General features: G+C 40.3%; 1 long non-coding RNA gene and 1 other non-coding gene across 2 annotated transcripts in view; one reads left to right on the top strand and one right to left on the bottom strand.

Annotated features, from left to right (window-relative positions):
- Nucleotides 1-882: 882 nt before the first annotated feature.
- Nucleotides 883-13117, bottom strand: part of LOC127487367 (uncharacterized) — a 334927-nt gene continuing 322692 nt past the window's right edge. The window contains exon 5 of the long non-coding RNA XR_007914179.2: nucleotides 883-4799. This is a non-coding gene — a long non-coding RNA (uncharacterized lncRNA). The remainder of the gene's footprint in view (nucleotides 4800-13117) is intronic.
- LOC127487376 (U6 spliceosomal RNA) lies at nucleotides 10811-10916 on the top strand. The gene has a single exon (XR_007914202.1). It is a non-coding gene; the product is annotated as a U6 spliceosomal RNA (small nuclear RNA).

Raw genomic sequence — 13117 nt, 5'->3', positions numbered from 1 at the left:
CAACCATAACATGTCTTTCTTCATTGAATTGCTTCCATTGGCATTTTTATAATAGTCTTGAGATGGGAACATTGTTGGATAAAAATTTATCTTATATTTTGATTAACTAACAAATAGTTCTCTGTCACCAGTAGTATTCTTACTGATAGATGGGATAATATTGCAGTGACTAGCACAGTGCCTCTATCAACATATGAAATGGAAATCTGAGCTAGTCTAATATCTGAAACTGGAGATCATCTGAGGAAGACTCATACATATATGCATAACTTCAGATTGAGGAATTTTTAGTAGGTATATCCCTCTTGTGGTAGATGATCTTCATAAAATGACTCAAGCAGAAATATGAGTAGTGATTTCATGAACTTTTGATCAGTTTTTAATGTATTTCATTGTTATATAAGTGTTTTGCTGTCTGCTTTGCAGATAGATGGAATTTAATGAAGACACAATACAGTAAGCAAAATTCAGCTAGAAAGTATAAAATAAGCTAAAATTCAGGATACGTGGCCACAGTGGAATGGATGAGCCATGTGTAAAAGCAATTCCAAGTCAGTTCATATTTGCATTCTAATTAATGGATGACTGAAAAATATAAATATTTAGAAAGGTACAGTGGTCTTCCAAGCTAACATATTAAAAAATGAAAAGTAATAGATACTAACTCTGTAAGCCCCAAAAGTTTCGCCATTTCCACAAAATTGAAACAACTGAATTTGTAAAGATAGTCTGAAATCAAAACAAGATAAAGTATACATTATCATTCTTTGAAAGGTTTCATTTCAAATATTTTCTATGAGTTTTAAAATTATCCATGAGCTAATATTAAATTATCAAAAATATATTCATATATTTATTTTCATAAGACCTAAAAATGCCTCTCTTCCAAAAAAAAAAAAATGCAGTAACTAGGTAAGATAGACTGAATCCACATAATACATAGGAACTTCAATATAAAAATTTCAAACACTTCAGTTGGAAGTAACTTTGCAAATGACAAACTTTAAGTTGTATCATACTTAACACATAAGTTCCATAAGTACTATTTCCATAGGGTGACTATACACGCCTACCTAGAGTTCCACACATCTATCTACTATTTTTTGAAAATTGCTAACATTTACCTTCTCATTGCCAGCTATAGGGTTATAAAAATATAATGATCTGTATTATCAGAATGCAAGCTGACTTACAGACTCTCCATAATGATTACGTGGGACAACACCAAGGGATCATGGTAGAATTTAAAGTTGCAAAGGCCTGGCTATGACGATTTGTCACTTTTGTAGCCTCTGCTACATCACATTATGTGAAGACTCGGGTTCCTTGGAGGAATCTGCCCCTTGTATGCCCTGCTTTTGATTTTAATCATTTTCCATACTTTCCTTTCTTAAATCTGTAAGAAATCAAAATTTCCCTCTGGAGTTAAAAGGCATATTGCTGCTTTCAGCTGAGCGAAAGGTGGTGTCATCATGGTATAGGTAGAATGTCTGTCTATAAACAGAGAGCTAAACAACTCCAAAGCCCGCTCGTCCTGTGTCTTCGGGAAAGTTATCTGGGCAATCCTATGCAACAATCAATTCTAATGGTTGTATTTCCAGGTCTCTGGACAGTGCAGTTCTCTCAGTTAAACTACAATTGGAAATACATATTATGTCAAGGAGCACAGGAACAGTGAGCCATCACAGTGTTAGAAAAACTCATATAACATCAAATCCATTTAAACGTGGCACATCATGGGGTCAGCATTGTGGCGTATGCTGGCATCCCATAGGGATGCTGTTTCCATCTGGCTCCCTGCTAATGTGCCTTGAAAAGTAGCAGAGTGCAGCCCAAAACTTGAGCCCCTGCACCTACATGGTAGTCTCAGATGAAGCTCCTGGTTTCTGGCTTCAACCTGGCTAAGCCCACATTTGGGGACTGAACAACTGGATGGAACATCTCTGTCTGTCTCTCCTTTCTCCCCGTAACCATACCTTTCAGATAAATAAATATATCTTTAAAAAAGATAAAAAAGAACATCACACCAAACATATTTATATTTAAGATATAACAATTGAAAGCAGAAATGCACATAGGAGAACATCTAGTAGATAGTATAACAAATGACTTTTCTTGCCAAAAAATTTTTAAAATGAGAATCCATTTGACTGTAAAGTAGGTTACGGCATGGTCTTTAACTTGGCTGGATCCTCATTCCCTCATGAGAAAAAATACATGATAAGCAGCAGCAAGGAAGCGAGCTGTTAGTGGCAGAACAGAAAACAGAATCCAAATTCCTCCCATCCCCCCACCTCACCAAGCTGAGGTACATCTCTAAGATTTCAAATGCTAAAGCACTGTGTATCTGACGTACTTGTATTAGTTCCCTATGGCCACTGTAACAAGTTACCACAAATGGAGTGACCAAAACACATTTCTGGAGGCCTGATGTCCTGCATCAGCTTCACTGAGCCAGTCAAAGTCTCAGAGGCTTCACCTGGGGCTCTAGAGTGAACTCCACTCCTTTTCCCTCCCTGCCCCTGCATCTACATCACTCCAACTCTCAATTTCAGCGGCATCTCCAAACCTCTGTTCTCTTTAATCACCCTCTCCTCTGTGTGCCTGTGCCATCTCCTACTACCTCTCCTGATAACGTTTAATGCCTGCCTGAGTCAGCTAGGGTAATCTCCCCATTTTAAGACTCCTAAACTAATCAGATCTGTAAAAATAACAACTCTATGGGACATTGATTGGCACTTTTATGTATTCCAGCTGCACAGGACAAACTAAAAATCATGTGAAGTATATAAAGAGAATTATAAAAAGTAGTTTCTATTTTGCCTGACCAACATCCATTCATCCCTTTTATTTATATGACAGTAAGCCATGGTTACCATAAAGCAGGTATTCTGCTTTGTATTTTCACGTGCAGTAAATCATGTGATGTTGTGGTTTCCACAGTCTTTGTGGGGTTACTATCCTTGTGGCAAAACATGCGACTCCTACTAAAGACTCGGCCAATGCATAGAAACTGTATGATATAGTCACAGTCCCCTGCTTTGAGGATCGTGTTCTTGTGTTTCAAGCCAGAGTTTAGAAGGCATTTAAAATCCACATGTAATTACATTTTCCAAAATTCTAAATATGAATGAACATGGCAATATTTTGGTTGCCTAAATGAGATCCCAGATAGAAGATCAATACGGTTGTTTTAAGTGACATCAATTTTTGCTGCATCCTAATTCTAGAAATGGTGCTTATTCCTGGGCTAAAAGTTAATGGTATATTCTTTGTCAGTTGCTACATGAAATATTGAAGTTTAGTATTGTATAAATTTTAAAAGAGCATAGGTTTGGGGCCTGTGCTGTGGCTTAGCAGGTAAACTTGTTGCCTACAGTGCTGGCATCCCATATGGGCGTCAATTTGAGTCCTGGCTGCTCCACTTCCATTCTACCTCTCTGCTATGGCATGGAAAACCAGTTGAAGATGGTCCAAATGCGTGGGCCCTCACTACCACGTAGGAGACCCAAAAGAAGTTTCTGGCTCCCAGCTTTGAATTGGCCCAGCTCTGGCCACTGTGGCCATTTGTGGACTGAACCAGTGGATAGAAGACTTCTCTGCCTCTGCTCTCCGTAATTCTGCCTTTCAAGTAATAATTCAAGTAATAAATAAATAAATCTTTTTTTTAAATAAAAGAGTATACGTTTGCTTTTATGAACATTTATTGTATCACTAGGTCATCTACTACAGTTCAATATTTGTATATACTTCTATAACTATGAAAAATTTTATCTCAATGTGACTTCAATTAACCAAAGTTAAATAATATCATAGCCTCTGTTTCCTCCCCTTTCACCAGGAAATGTCATTGGTATTAATTCCTAAGAGCCTGGCGCTACTCTCTGCATGTCTGTGTCCCCCTGAACTTCAAATATTGGAATCACAATTGGAAAGGTGAAGGATTCAGGACCCTTGGTGGGTGATTAGGGCACACGCATGGAACTTCATGGTGGGATTAGTGCCCTTATAAAGGAACCCCAGAGAACTCCCTTGTCCTTCCATGTGAAATACAGTAAGAAGGCACTACCTAAGAGCCAGGAACCGGAACCCTACCAGAACTCAAATTTGCTGACACTTTTATCCTGGACTTCCAGACTTCAGAACTGAGAGAACTAAGTTCATGATCCTTTTAAACGCCCCAGTTTAAAACATTTTGTTACATCAGACCCAATGGACTGACACATGGTGTTTGCAAAACACCATGTATTTAATCAACAATCATTTCATAATTATTAAGTTACTCAGTACATAGGATCAAAGTTAGATGGTCAAGATAAATTCACCCTTTGAAAGTTTATTGAAATCAATGCACATTCCATTGAATTAACCATGTACAGAACTCCATTTACCAATCACGTGTCTCAGAGCTCAGAAGCAAAAAGAGTAGGTCTGGATATTGTATGAAGGCTTGAAAATGTGAAAGAATGCTTCAGTTTGTTGACTGTCAGTGTCTTTTTTCATGTTTTCAGAGGAAAAACGATACAAATTATCAGGCAATGGTTAACCTGAAGTCCAGAAAGTATATGAAGAACTTGTCAGATTGTTTCCAATACCACCAAAGAGAAGGCTATCACCCTGTCTTGTCCAATACGTTGATTGCTGTGACCAATTCCTGATCCCCGAATGGGGACACGGCGTCTCTGGATCAGGTCTTGCTCTTCTTCCACATTCTCTTAGGATACTTCCAATGTCCATCTGCTTTATGGGCTGATCATTGTCCACCAAGAAAACACACTGGGTGTGCTGACCTCTGCAATCTGATCACAGAGAAGTTGTTGCTTTATGATCCATTCAAAAAACATCCTTCTACTTTCAACCTTAGACTCCTGTTAGGTTGGTTGAGTCAGTTTATCTGTATCTCAACAGATGTACAAACCTGAGAATCAGCCTTGGGATGTGGTGAATACACCACGTATTTGCCCTCTATAAATCCCACCCAAGAGGTAAGTCGCTCCATCAGGTGCCTGTCTACCTCTGCTCACTGGTGCTCTCATTTATCCACCCCAGGCATGTGTACTGAGCACCTACCAACTCTATCAGGTACTGTGCTAGGAGGCGACAGAGTCAAAATGGTTTGTATAACCCTTAGTCTCATGAAGCTTCCTGCCTAGTGAGGATGGAGGGGCTGTACAAAATACTACTAGGTCAAATATGAAGGACTGATCAGAGGTTCACCAGGGAAGTGGGGATAAAGGACTACCAGAGAAGAAGAGAGCATAAAGGAAAGTCTGACGTGGAAAAGAGCAGGAACAATCAGGAGCAGTAAAAGTCTGCAGGAGAATAGTAGTTCAGAGAGCTGGAGAGGTGGGCCTAGGCCAGACTGTGCTGAACATGGCTAATAATCCACAGTAGGGACTCTGCTTTGTTCTAGAACCAAAGAAACACTTAGGAGGGACTTTATCCTTGAAAGTCATGTCAAGATATTGTTAGACTGGCATCTGTCTTCACCAAATACTTACCAGTGTATCTACTGCTGTACCATGATTCCAATCAGCAAGCAGAAAATAAAGGCAAGGGGAAGTTACTCTTTCTTTTTTATTTTCAACAAGCAGAGCTGTTATAAAAGACAGTCAGGACTTATGCACCATATTCAGCCAGTAGTTGAGTCGTATTTGTTGAATGAGATTTAAATTTGAGGGGCTGAACTGAGTGCCTTTAAACAAGTCACCTCTCTCAAAGTTGCCTACAGGCCCCAACTTGAAGTCCTGGAGTAATTGCTAAAACTCCCCAGTGTCTTGTATATCACCTGCCTCAGCCATTCATCTCACCTCCCTGGCTGCTGAAGCCTTTTGAGTCTGCAATCTGTCTTAGTCTGTTTTGTGCTGCTGTAAAAGAATACGACGGACTGGGTAATCCATAATCACAGGGAAGTGTTGGCTCACAGTTCTGGAATGGGGAAGTCCAAGACTGAGGGGCTGCGTCTGGTTTGAGCCTTGTTGCTGCACCATCCCACGGTGGACAGGCAAAGAGAAGGTAAGAGGGGAGCAGAACTTTTACCTTCTAGCAGGAACCCATCCCTGTGATAATTATACCAGCAATTCACCCATCTGGGGGAAGCCCTCATGGTCTCAGCACATCTTAAAGGTCCCACTTCCCAACACTGCCACACCAGAGACCAAGTTCCCAACACATGCTTTTGGGGGGACACATTCAAACCCTAGCAAATCCGTACTCAAGTTATCAGGCTAAGGAAATATCCATATGTCACTTAAAGACACCATGCTGAAAAAGCGACCAGGAAGTAACTATTAACTTTCCTGGATCCCAGAACCCTGTGAAAGCATGATAGAAATGTCCGCATTTCTTTCCTAGTAATCTGTGTGCATGTACATACACACATGCATTGCACATATGTACACATGCATGTGCACGCATGCATATACACACATTTTTGTCATATGATTTCAGAAAACTATGCATAACCTCTAAAAATAATCTAATTCCAGAAAACAGCAACTGAAGCCAGCAGAGAAGGCAGGAGGAAGTAAGGAACAGTATGTGGGTTAACCAGAAGAGGACTTCCCCAGGGAGGGGGAACTATGACTGGCACCTAGTAACAGGTGCCTACGGCTATGCTCAAGCCTCCTTCTCCTCTTAGCATAGCCCAATATTTTACAGAACTCATTCCAACATGTCTCCCAAAAAAGGAAAACAGTTTCATGGCTTGTAGTGGTCTTCATAAACATAAACGTGGTCAGGAAACCCTACCTACATACCCTGGAAATATTTATAGATTTCACTTGCTAGGAATGGTGTTGGAAAGGCATCTGGAGGGGAGGAAGAAATCAGCAGCGAATCTGACCATAAATCTATCACTGCTCTTTTTGCAAACTGTCCTTCCTTGGCTACTTCTAGCCACAATGCCCATACATAGCTCTTTACCATCTCTGAAAATGTGCGTTTATTTTCTTTGTCCTGATAGCTGTTACTATTCCTAACTCCCACTTCCTTTAGAAACAACATTCAAAGAATCTCTGAAGTTTCCCAACAAATTGTGTGAGTTTGCAGCAGTTACACTGCTGCCAGAGACGTGGAATCACACCAAGAGCTGGCGTTTCCCAAAGAGCACCCCAAGGAGTACCAGGATTCCCACTGAAAATCGCCCTTCTGATATTCGCAACACAATGTGGGTAAAAGATGTTAAAGAATATACATATATTTCTGTCTAAGTCATAAATCCATGCCAAGTAAAACTGTCACTCATCTCAGAACATTGACTGTGACACATACTTGCATGACATGCTCCAGTTGACTTCCCGCCACTTAAGTCATCTGGAGCTTAACACACCTCCCCCTCATCATCCCAGCACAACTCCCAGACCTGAGAACAGACAGAACACTGTGCAAAACATGGTTCTATAGAACATGGCCCTCATCCAAAGTGCATCCAGCAAGGGAAGACGGCAAAGAAGCTAAACCTAAGAGCCCACTAGAAAGCTCATTACCAAGTCCACGTTTCTCTCCTGGGATGATAGGATTTTCTGTTGGTAGAATAAAAGTTAAAATGGACCATCTGTCACTGGAAACTTCACCAAAGAAATAGATCTTCAGCAGAAAGTTGAGTTTTCAGAAACAAGTTCAAAGCAGCTTGGCATGAAGCTTTGGAACCAGAAGAATCCTGCTGAGCAAACTCTGGAGAGTGTATGTGGGTTGGGGCAGGGCACAGAAAGGAAGTGTCCGCAAAGCCCTGGCTAAGGAAAGACCTGATGTGTGGCCTCCAAGACGGGAGCCTTAGCACAGATTTAACAGTGAAAAGCCAGGAAAGGGAACTTCAGAGCAACACTGCAAGGTACAATGGTGAGGAAAGGGACTATGTGCCAAAACCCAAGAGCAAGGAACAGCACGGAGAAGGGAGGGAGAGCTCCTTCACAGAGAAACCACCGACAGTGTTCAAGATGTCCACGCCCTGATGGCTTAGGAAGGACCCATGTGCTCTGCAAAACCCAGTACCTAAGGCTGATGAGAACCTTTCCTCCCCTCTCCAGGAAATGGCTGCCATTGCTGAGAGAATAAAACAATTCTGAAGCTAGAGGAGGTAACTGAAACGGATAAACAGAGTAAGAGGCAGAGGGTGGGACTCCTCCCAGTTCTGGAGGAGGCAAGAGATAACAGTGCTGAAGTTACAACCACAGTGAGAGGCAGTAGAGGGGAAATACAAAGACACTCATAGGCAAGCATCAGAAACTGGTTTTGACAGTCACATTTTCCCTTGTAGTGATGATTAAGAAAATCTCTCCCACTGAACCTGTTCATCCTCTGTCAGAGGCCACCTTCTGCTCACCTGCTGTGCCACAGGTGCCATAGTGACCACAGCCTGGGGGAGTGAAAATGACACAGCCACGCACAGCCCCTGGAGGTCACTGAGCTGGTGGGAATGGGGCAACATCCCTCCAAGGGGCATGCGGATCCTGCTCCGCCCCATGCACCACTCACCTACTAGTTCAGATTACGAAGCACGGACTGGCAGGACCACTGCATGCTGCTGCCCAGGGTTCTCCCTGGTCCAGGACAGAATACCCTAACTGGGAAGCCCTCAGGCTGTGGGGGGGCAAAGGGAAAGAAACAGCCCCACTTTATTATGACACAACACAGTCTGCTTCTATGTGTTTCTTTTCACAAACACACAAGAGTTTGTGTTTTTTTTTTTTTTCTGCAAAGAAACCTTTCATAATGAATACAAATTTCATAAGTACAACTTTAGGAATACAGTGATTCTTCCAACCATACCTGCCCTCCCACCCACACTCCCACCCCACCTCCTCCTCCCTCTCCCATTCCAAGTCCCATTCTCCATTAAGATTCATTTTCAATTAACTTTATACACAGAAGACCAACTAAATACTAAGTAAAATTTCAACAGTTCGCGCACACACAAACTATTTGAAAACAAGTTTTATAGTTATATATATATATATATATATATATATATATATATAACTCATTGAGGAAAGAAGGCCCACGTGGGAAGTAAGTGCACAGTGAGTCCTATTATTAATAATCAACACTCTTATGTATGATGTCAGTGATCACTTGAGGCTCTTGACATCAGCTGCCAAGGATATGGAAACCTTTGGAATCCACAGTCTCCATCAGTATTTACACAAGGCCATACCAAAGTGGAAGTTCTCTGCTCCCTTTAGAGAAAAGTACACCCTTCTTTGATGGCCATTTCTTTCTAGTGGGATCTCTCTCACAGAGAGCTTTCACATAGTGCATTTTTTGCCAGAGTGTCTTGGATTTCCACACCTGAAATCCTTTCATGGATTTTCAGCCAGACCAGAATGCCTCAAGGGCTGATTCTGATGTCAGAGTGCTATGTAAAGTGATTGCTATTCTATGAGTCTGCTGTGTGGACTGCTTCTCATGTTGGGATATTCTCTCCATTTTAATTCTATCTATTCTTATTACCAGACATTTAATCTTATTTATATGATTTATTTAAAATGTACTCCAATCTATATGATCACTTTAACAATTAATATGGTCACTTTAACACTTAAGGTGGCATTTTTACCTCCCAGCTTAATGGGATTTGGGGTCCCATGGCAAGTTTTTGAACTGTACCCTTAGAAGTAAGCCCCTAGGAATGTATGCAGAAATATACAGCTTTACAGTTATAAACTTCCTCCTCCCTCTCTTATTCCCACTCTTATTTGTTACTGAGATCTATTTTTAATTGGCTTTATACACATATGATAAACTCTATGTTACGTAAAGCATTCAACAAACAGTAAGAAGAAGAGAAAAAAAACTGTTCACCAACCCTCAAGACAGGATTGTTCAAGTCACTGTTTCTCAAACTGTCGATTGCACTTCTACAGATTTCTTTTTAGGTGCTCTGTTACCACAGATTAGGGAAACATATGGTATTTGTCCCTTTGGGACTAGCTTATTTCAGTAAGTATGATGTTTTCCAGATTCATCTATTTGATTGTAAATGACTGATTTCATATTTTTTACCATTGTGTAGTATTCCACAGAGTGCATATCTCATAATTTATTTAACTAGTATTCAATTGACGGTCATTTAGGTTAATTCCCTGTCTTAGCTATTGTGAATTGAGCTGCAATAAACATAAGGGTGCAGATAACTCTTTTATTTGCCGATTTCATTTCCCTTGGGTAAATTCCCAGGAATGGGATGGTTGGGTCATATGGTAGGTCTATATTCAGATTTCTGAGGTATCTTCAAACTTTCTCCCACAGTGGCTTTACCAGTTTACATTCCTACCAACAGTTAGGGTACCTTTATCCCCACATCCTCACCAGTATTTGTTGTTTGCTGATTTCTATATGAAAGCCATTCTAACTTGGGTGAGGTGAAACCACACTGTGGTTTTGATTTGCATTTCCCTGATGGCTGTTGATCCCAAGCATTTTTTTCAAGTGTCTATTGGTCATTCAGATTCCTTCTTTTGAAAAATGTCTGTTGAAGTCCTTGGCCCAGTTCTTAACTGGGTTGTTTGTTTTGTTGTTGTGGAGTTTCTTGATCTCTTTATATATTCTGGTTAGTAATCCTTGCATAGTTTGCAAATAACTTCTCCCATTCTGTCAGTTGCCACTTCACTTTCCTGAGTTCTTCTTTTGCATTACAGAGCTTCTTAATTTTATGTGTTCCCATTTGTTAATTTTGTCTTTGATTGCCTGTACCTGTGGGGTCTTTTCCAAGAACTCTTTTCCTGTGCCAATATCTTTCAGAGTTTCCCCAATGTTTTCTAACAATTTGATGTTGTTATCAGGTCCTAGATTTAGGTCTTTAATCCATTTTGAATGTAGTTTTGTATGCATATACTAAAATTGTAATGATACAGAGAAGATTAGCATGGCCCCTGTGCAAGGATGACATGCAAATTCGTGAAGTGTTCCATATTTTTTAGTGAAATAATAACAAAAAATTTCCTTAACCTGGAGAAAGAAAGGGACATCAAGTACAGGAAGCAAACAGAACTTCTACTACACGTGACCATAAAAGATCTTCATGACAACACTGTAATCAAACTCTCCACAGTAAAACATAAAGAAACGATTCTAAAATGTGCATGAGTGCCAGATTACTTTCAGAGGATCTCCAATTAGACTCACAGTGGATTTATCAGAAACCCTATTGGCTAGGAGAAAATGGCAAGATATATTTCAAATCTTAAGAGATAAGAACTTTCAACCCAGAATACTATACCCTGAAAAACTCTCATTTATGAACGAAGGTAAAGACATTCCATGACAAACAGAAATTGAAAGAATTTGTCACCACCCGCATTTGGTTCTATTAGGGAGTCATACAATTCTAATAGGGCACTGTACAGCAAGTATGGGAAGTGGGCTTTAGCCTAGTCACTAAAACGCCTGTGTCCCAACACAGAGTGCCCTAGGTTCAATTTCCAGCTCCAGCTACTGACTCCAGCATCTCACCAGTGCAGACCCTGGGAGGCAGTGGTGATGGCTCAAATAACTGAAGTCTTGTCATCCTCAGGGAGACTTGGGTGGAGTTCTTGGCTCCAGTCCCAGTCTGGCTCCCACTGTGGAGGGCATTTGAAGAGTGCAACAGCAGATGAGAGTTCTGTGTTCCTCTTCCCCTTTCTCTCTCTCCCCTCCATATCTCTGCCCCCCCCCCCCATAAGCAGATCGTAATATAATAGGAAACTGGAAAAAAAAAGGAAAGTCACATATCCACATGCTGGATGATGCAATGGATGCTCAGGGAACCCAGGGGAGCAGAGTCTGGTGAGAATCCTGCACTACCACCTGCTCTCTCACCCCATGTAGTGCCTCAATGACCAGCAACAGTCCAGCTCACATAAAACTAGGGAACAGAGTAGAGGCAGAAGGACAAATAACTCACTTACATTTTTGCTTTATATGGAGAGTAGCTCTTTGAAAGCACCAGGAATTGTGTCACAGAGCCTGTCCCAAATCCTCAAAGTTGTCTTCCTTTATCCCCATATTTAGGAAAACAGCTGAAACAATTTAGTTTCATGCAAAAAGTAAGGATACTTCTTTCCCAAGGTTAAAAGATAAAAAGAAAATAAAATGATATAGTTTCAGCACTTAAAATGTTCTAAAAGGTCAGTAATATATTTTTGAATGCTATCAGAGAATTTATCATGAAACTTTAAATTACCATTAAATCACAGCAGAGGATTACATTCCTGACACTGTGTGGGGTGGTGCATAATCACCAAATTGCAGTGGGATGAGAAAAGAGAAATCCTCACTGTAACGTTTCACATGGGATGGTTTGCCAAGAACTTCTCTTTCTCAGAATAGTATTCTGATTCTCCAAAGAGTTATCTATCTAGCTATCTATCATATTCAATATAAAACATATATATAAACCTCAAAATAAGAGTTGTCAGTGCAATTTTCAAAAGTCAGAACACGCAAATATGCTCCTGATACATATACAAAATACTCAATATAACATGTACTTATGATATTCCAATTAAGAGTTCCTTATATCAAGAACTGTTTTAAAAACTCAGGAAAAAAAGAGTATTTCTTAACAAGTTTCCTAAGAAATTTAATAACATTCCCTTAGTTTTTGTTTTATTTTCAATTTTTTTTTTTTTTTTACTTATTGGAAAGTCAAAGGGACAAAAAGAGAGAGCTTCAGCTGCAACAGCCAGGATTTGGTGAGGCCAAAGCCAGGAACCAGGAACTCAATCCAGCTCTCTCATATGGGTGGGAGGAACCCAATGACTTGTGTCATTGCCTGCTGTCTCCAAGGGTGTGCATGAGCAGGAAGCCGGAGTCAGGATCCAGGGCTGGGAATCAAACCAATGTGGACCATCTCGAAGCTGACTACTGCTTCCTTAATTTCTAAGGACAATGTTTTCAAATAAGATGCGCTACAAACTCAAACATCTTTTAGAGTCTGTTCTCCATTATTAGCAATTGAAAGCAGAAGAAAAATATTTTCTTCAGAAAATCAAGTCGTAGATGACAAACATGCAAGTTTCTCTGTCAATTGAAATTTTTTTTTATTTTTTATTTAGTAAATATAAATTTTCAAAGTACAGTTAATGGATTACAATGGCTCCCCCCCCCCCATAATTTCCCTCCCACTCACACCCCTCCC

Source organism: Oryctolagus cuniculus, chromosome 8 (genome assembly GCF_964237555.1).
Source record: "Oryctolagus cuniculus chromosome 8, mOryCun1.1, whole genome shotgun sequence".
Taxonomy (NCBI): Eukaryota; Metazoa; Chordata; class Mammalia; order Lagomorpha; family Leporidae; genus Oryctolagus; species Oryctolagus cuniculus.
The sequence above is the reverse complement of the archived record's forward strand: the minus strand, read 5'-3'. Positions and strand labels throughout refer to the sequence as shown.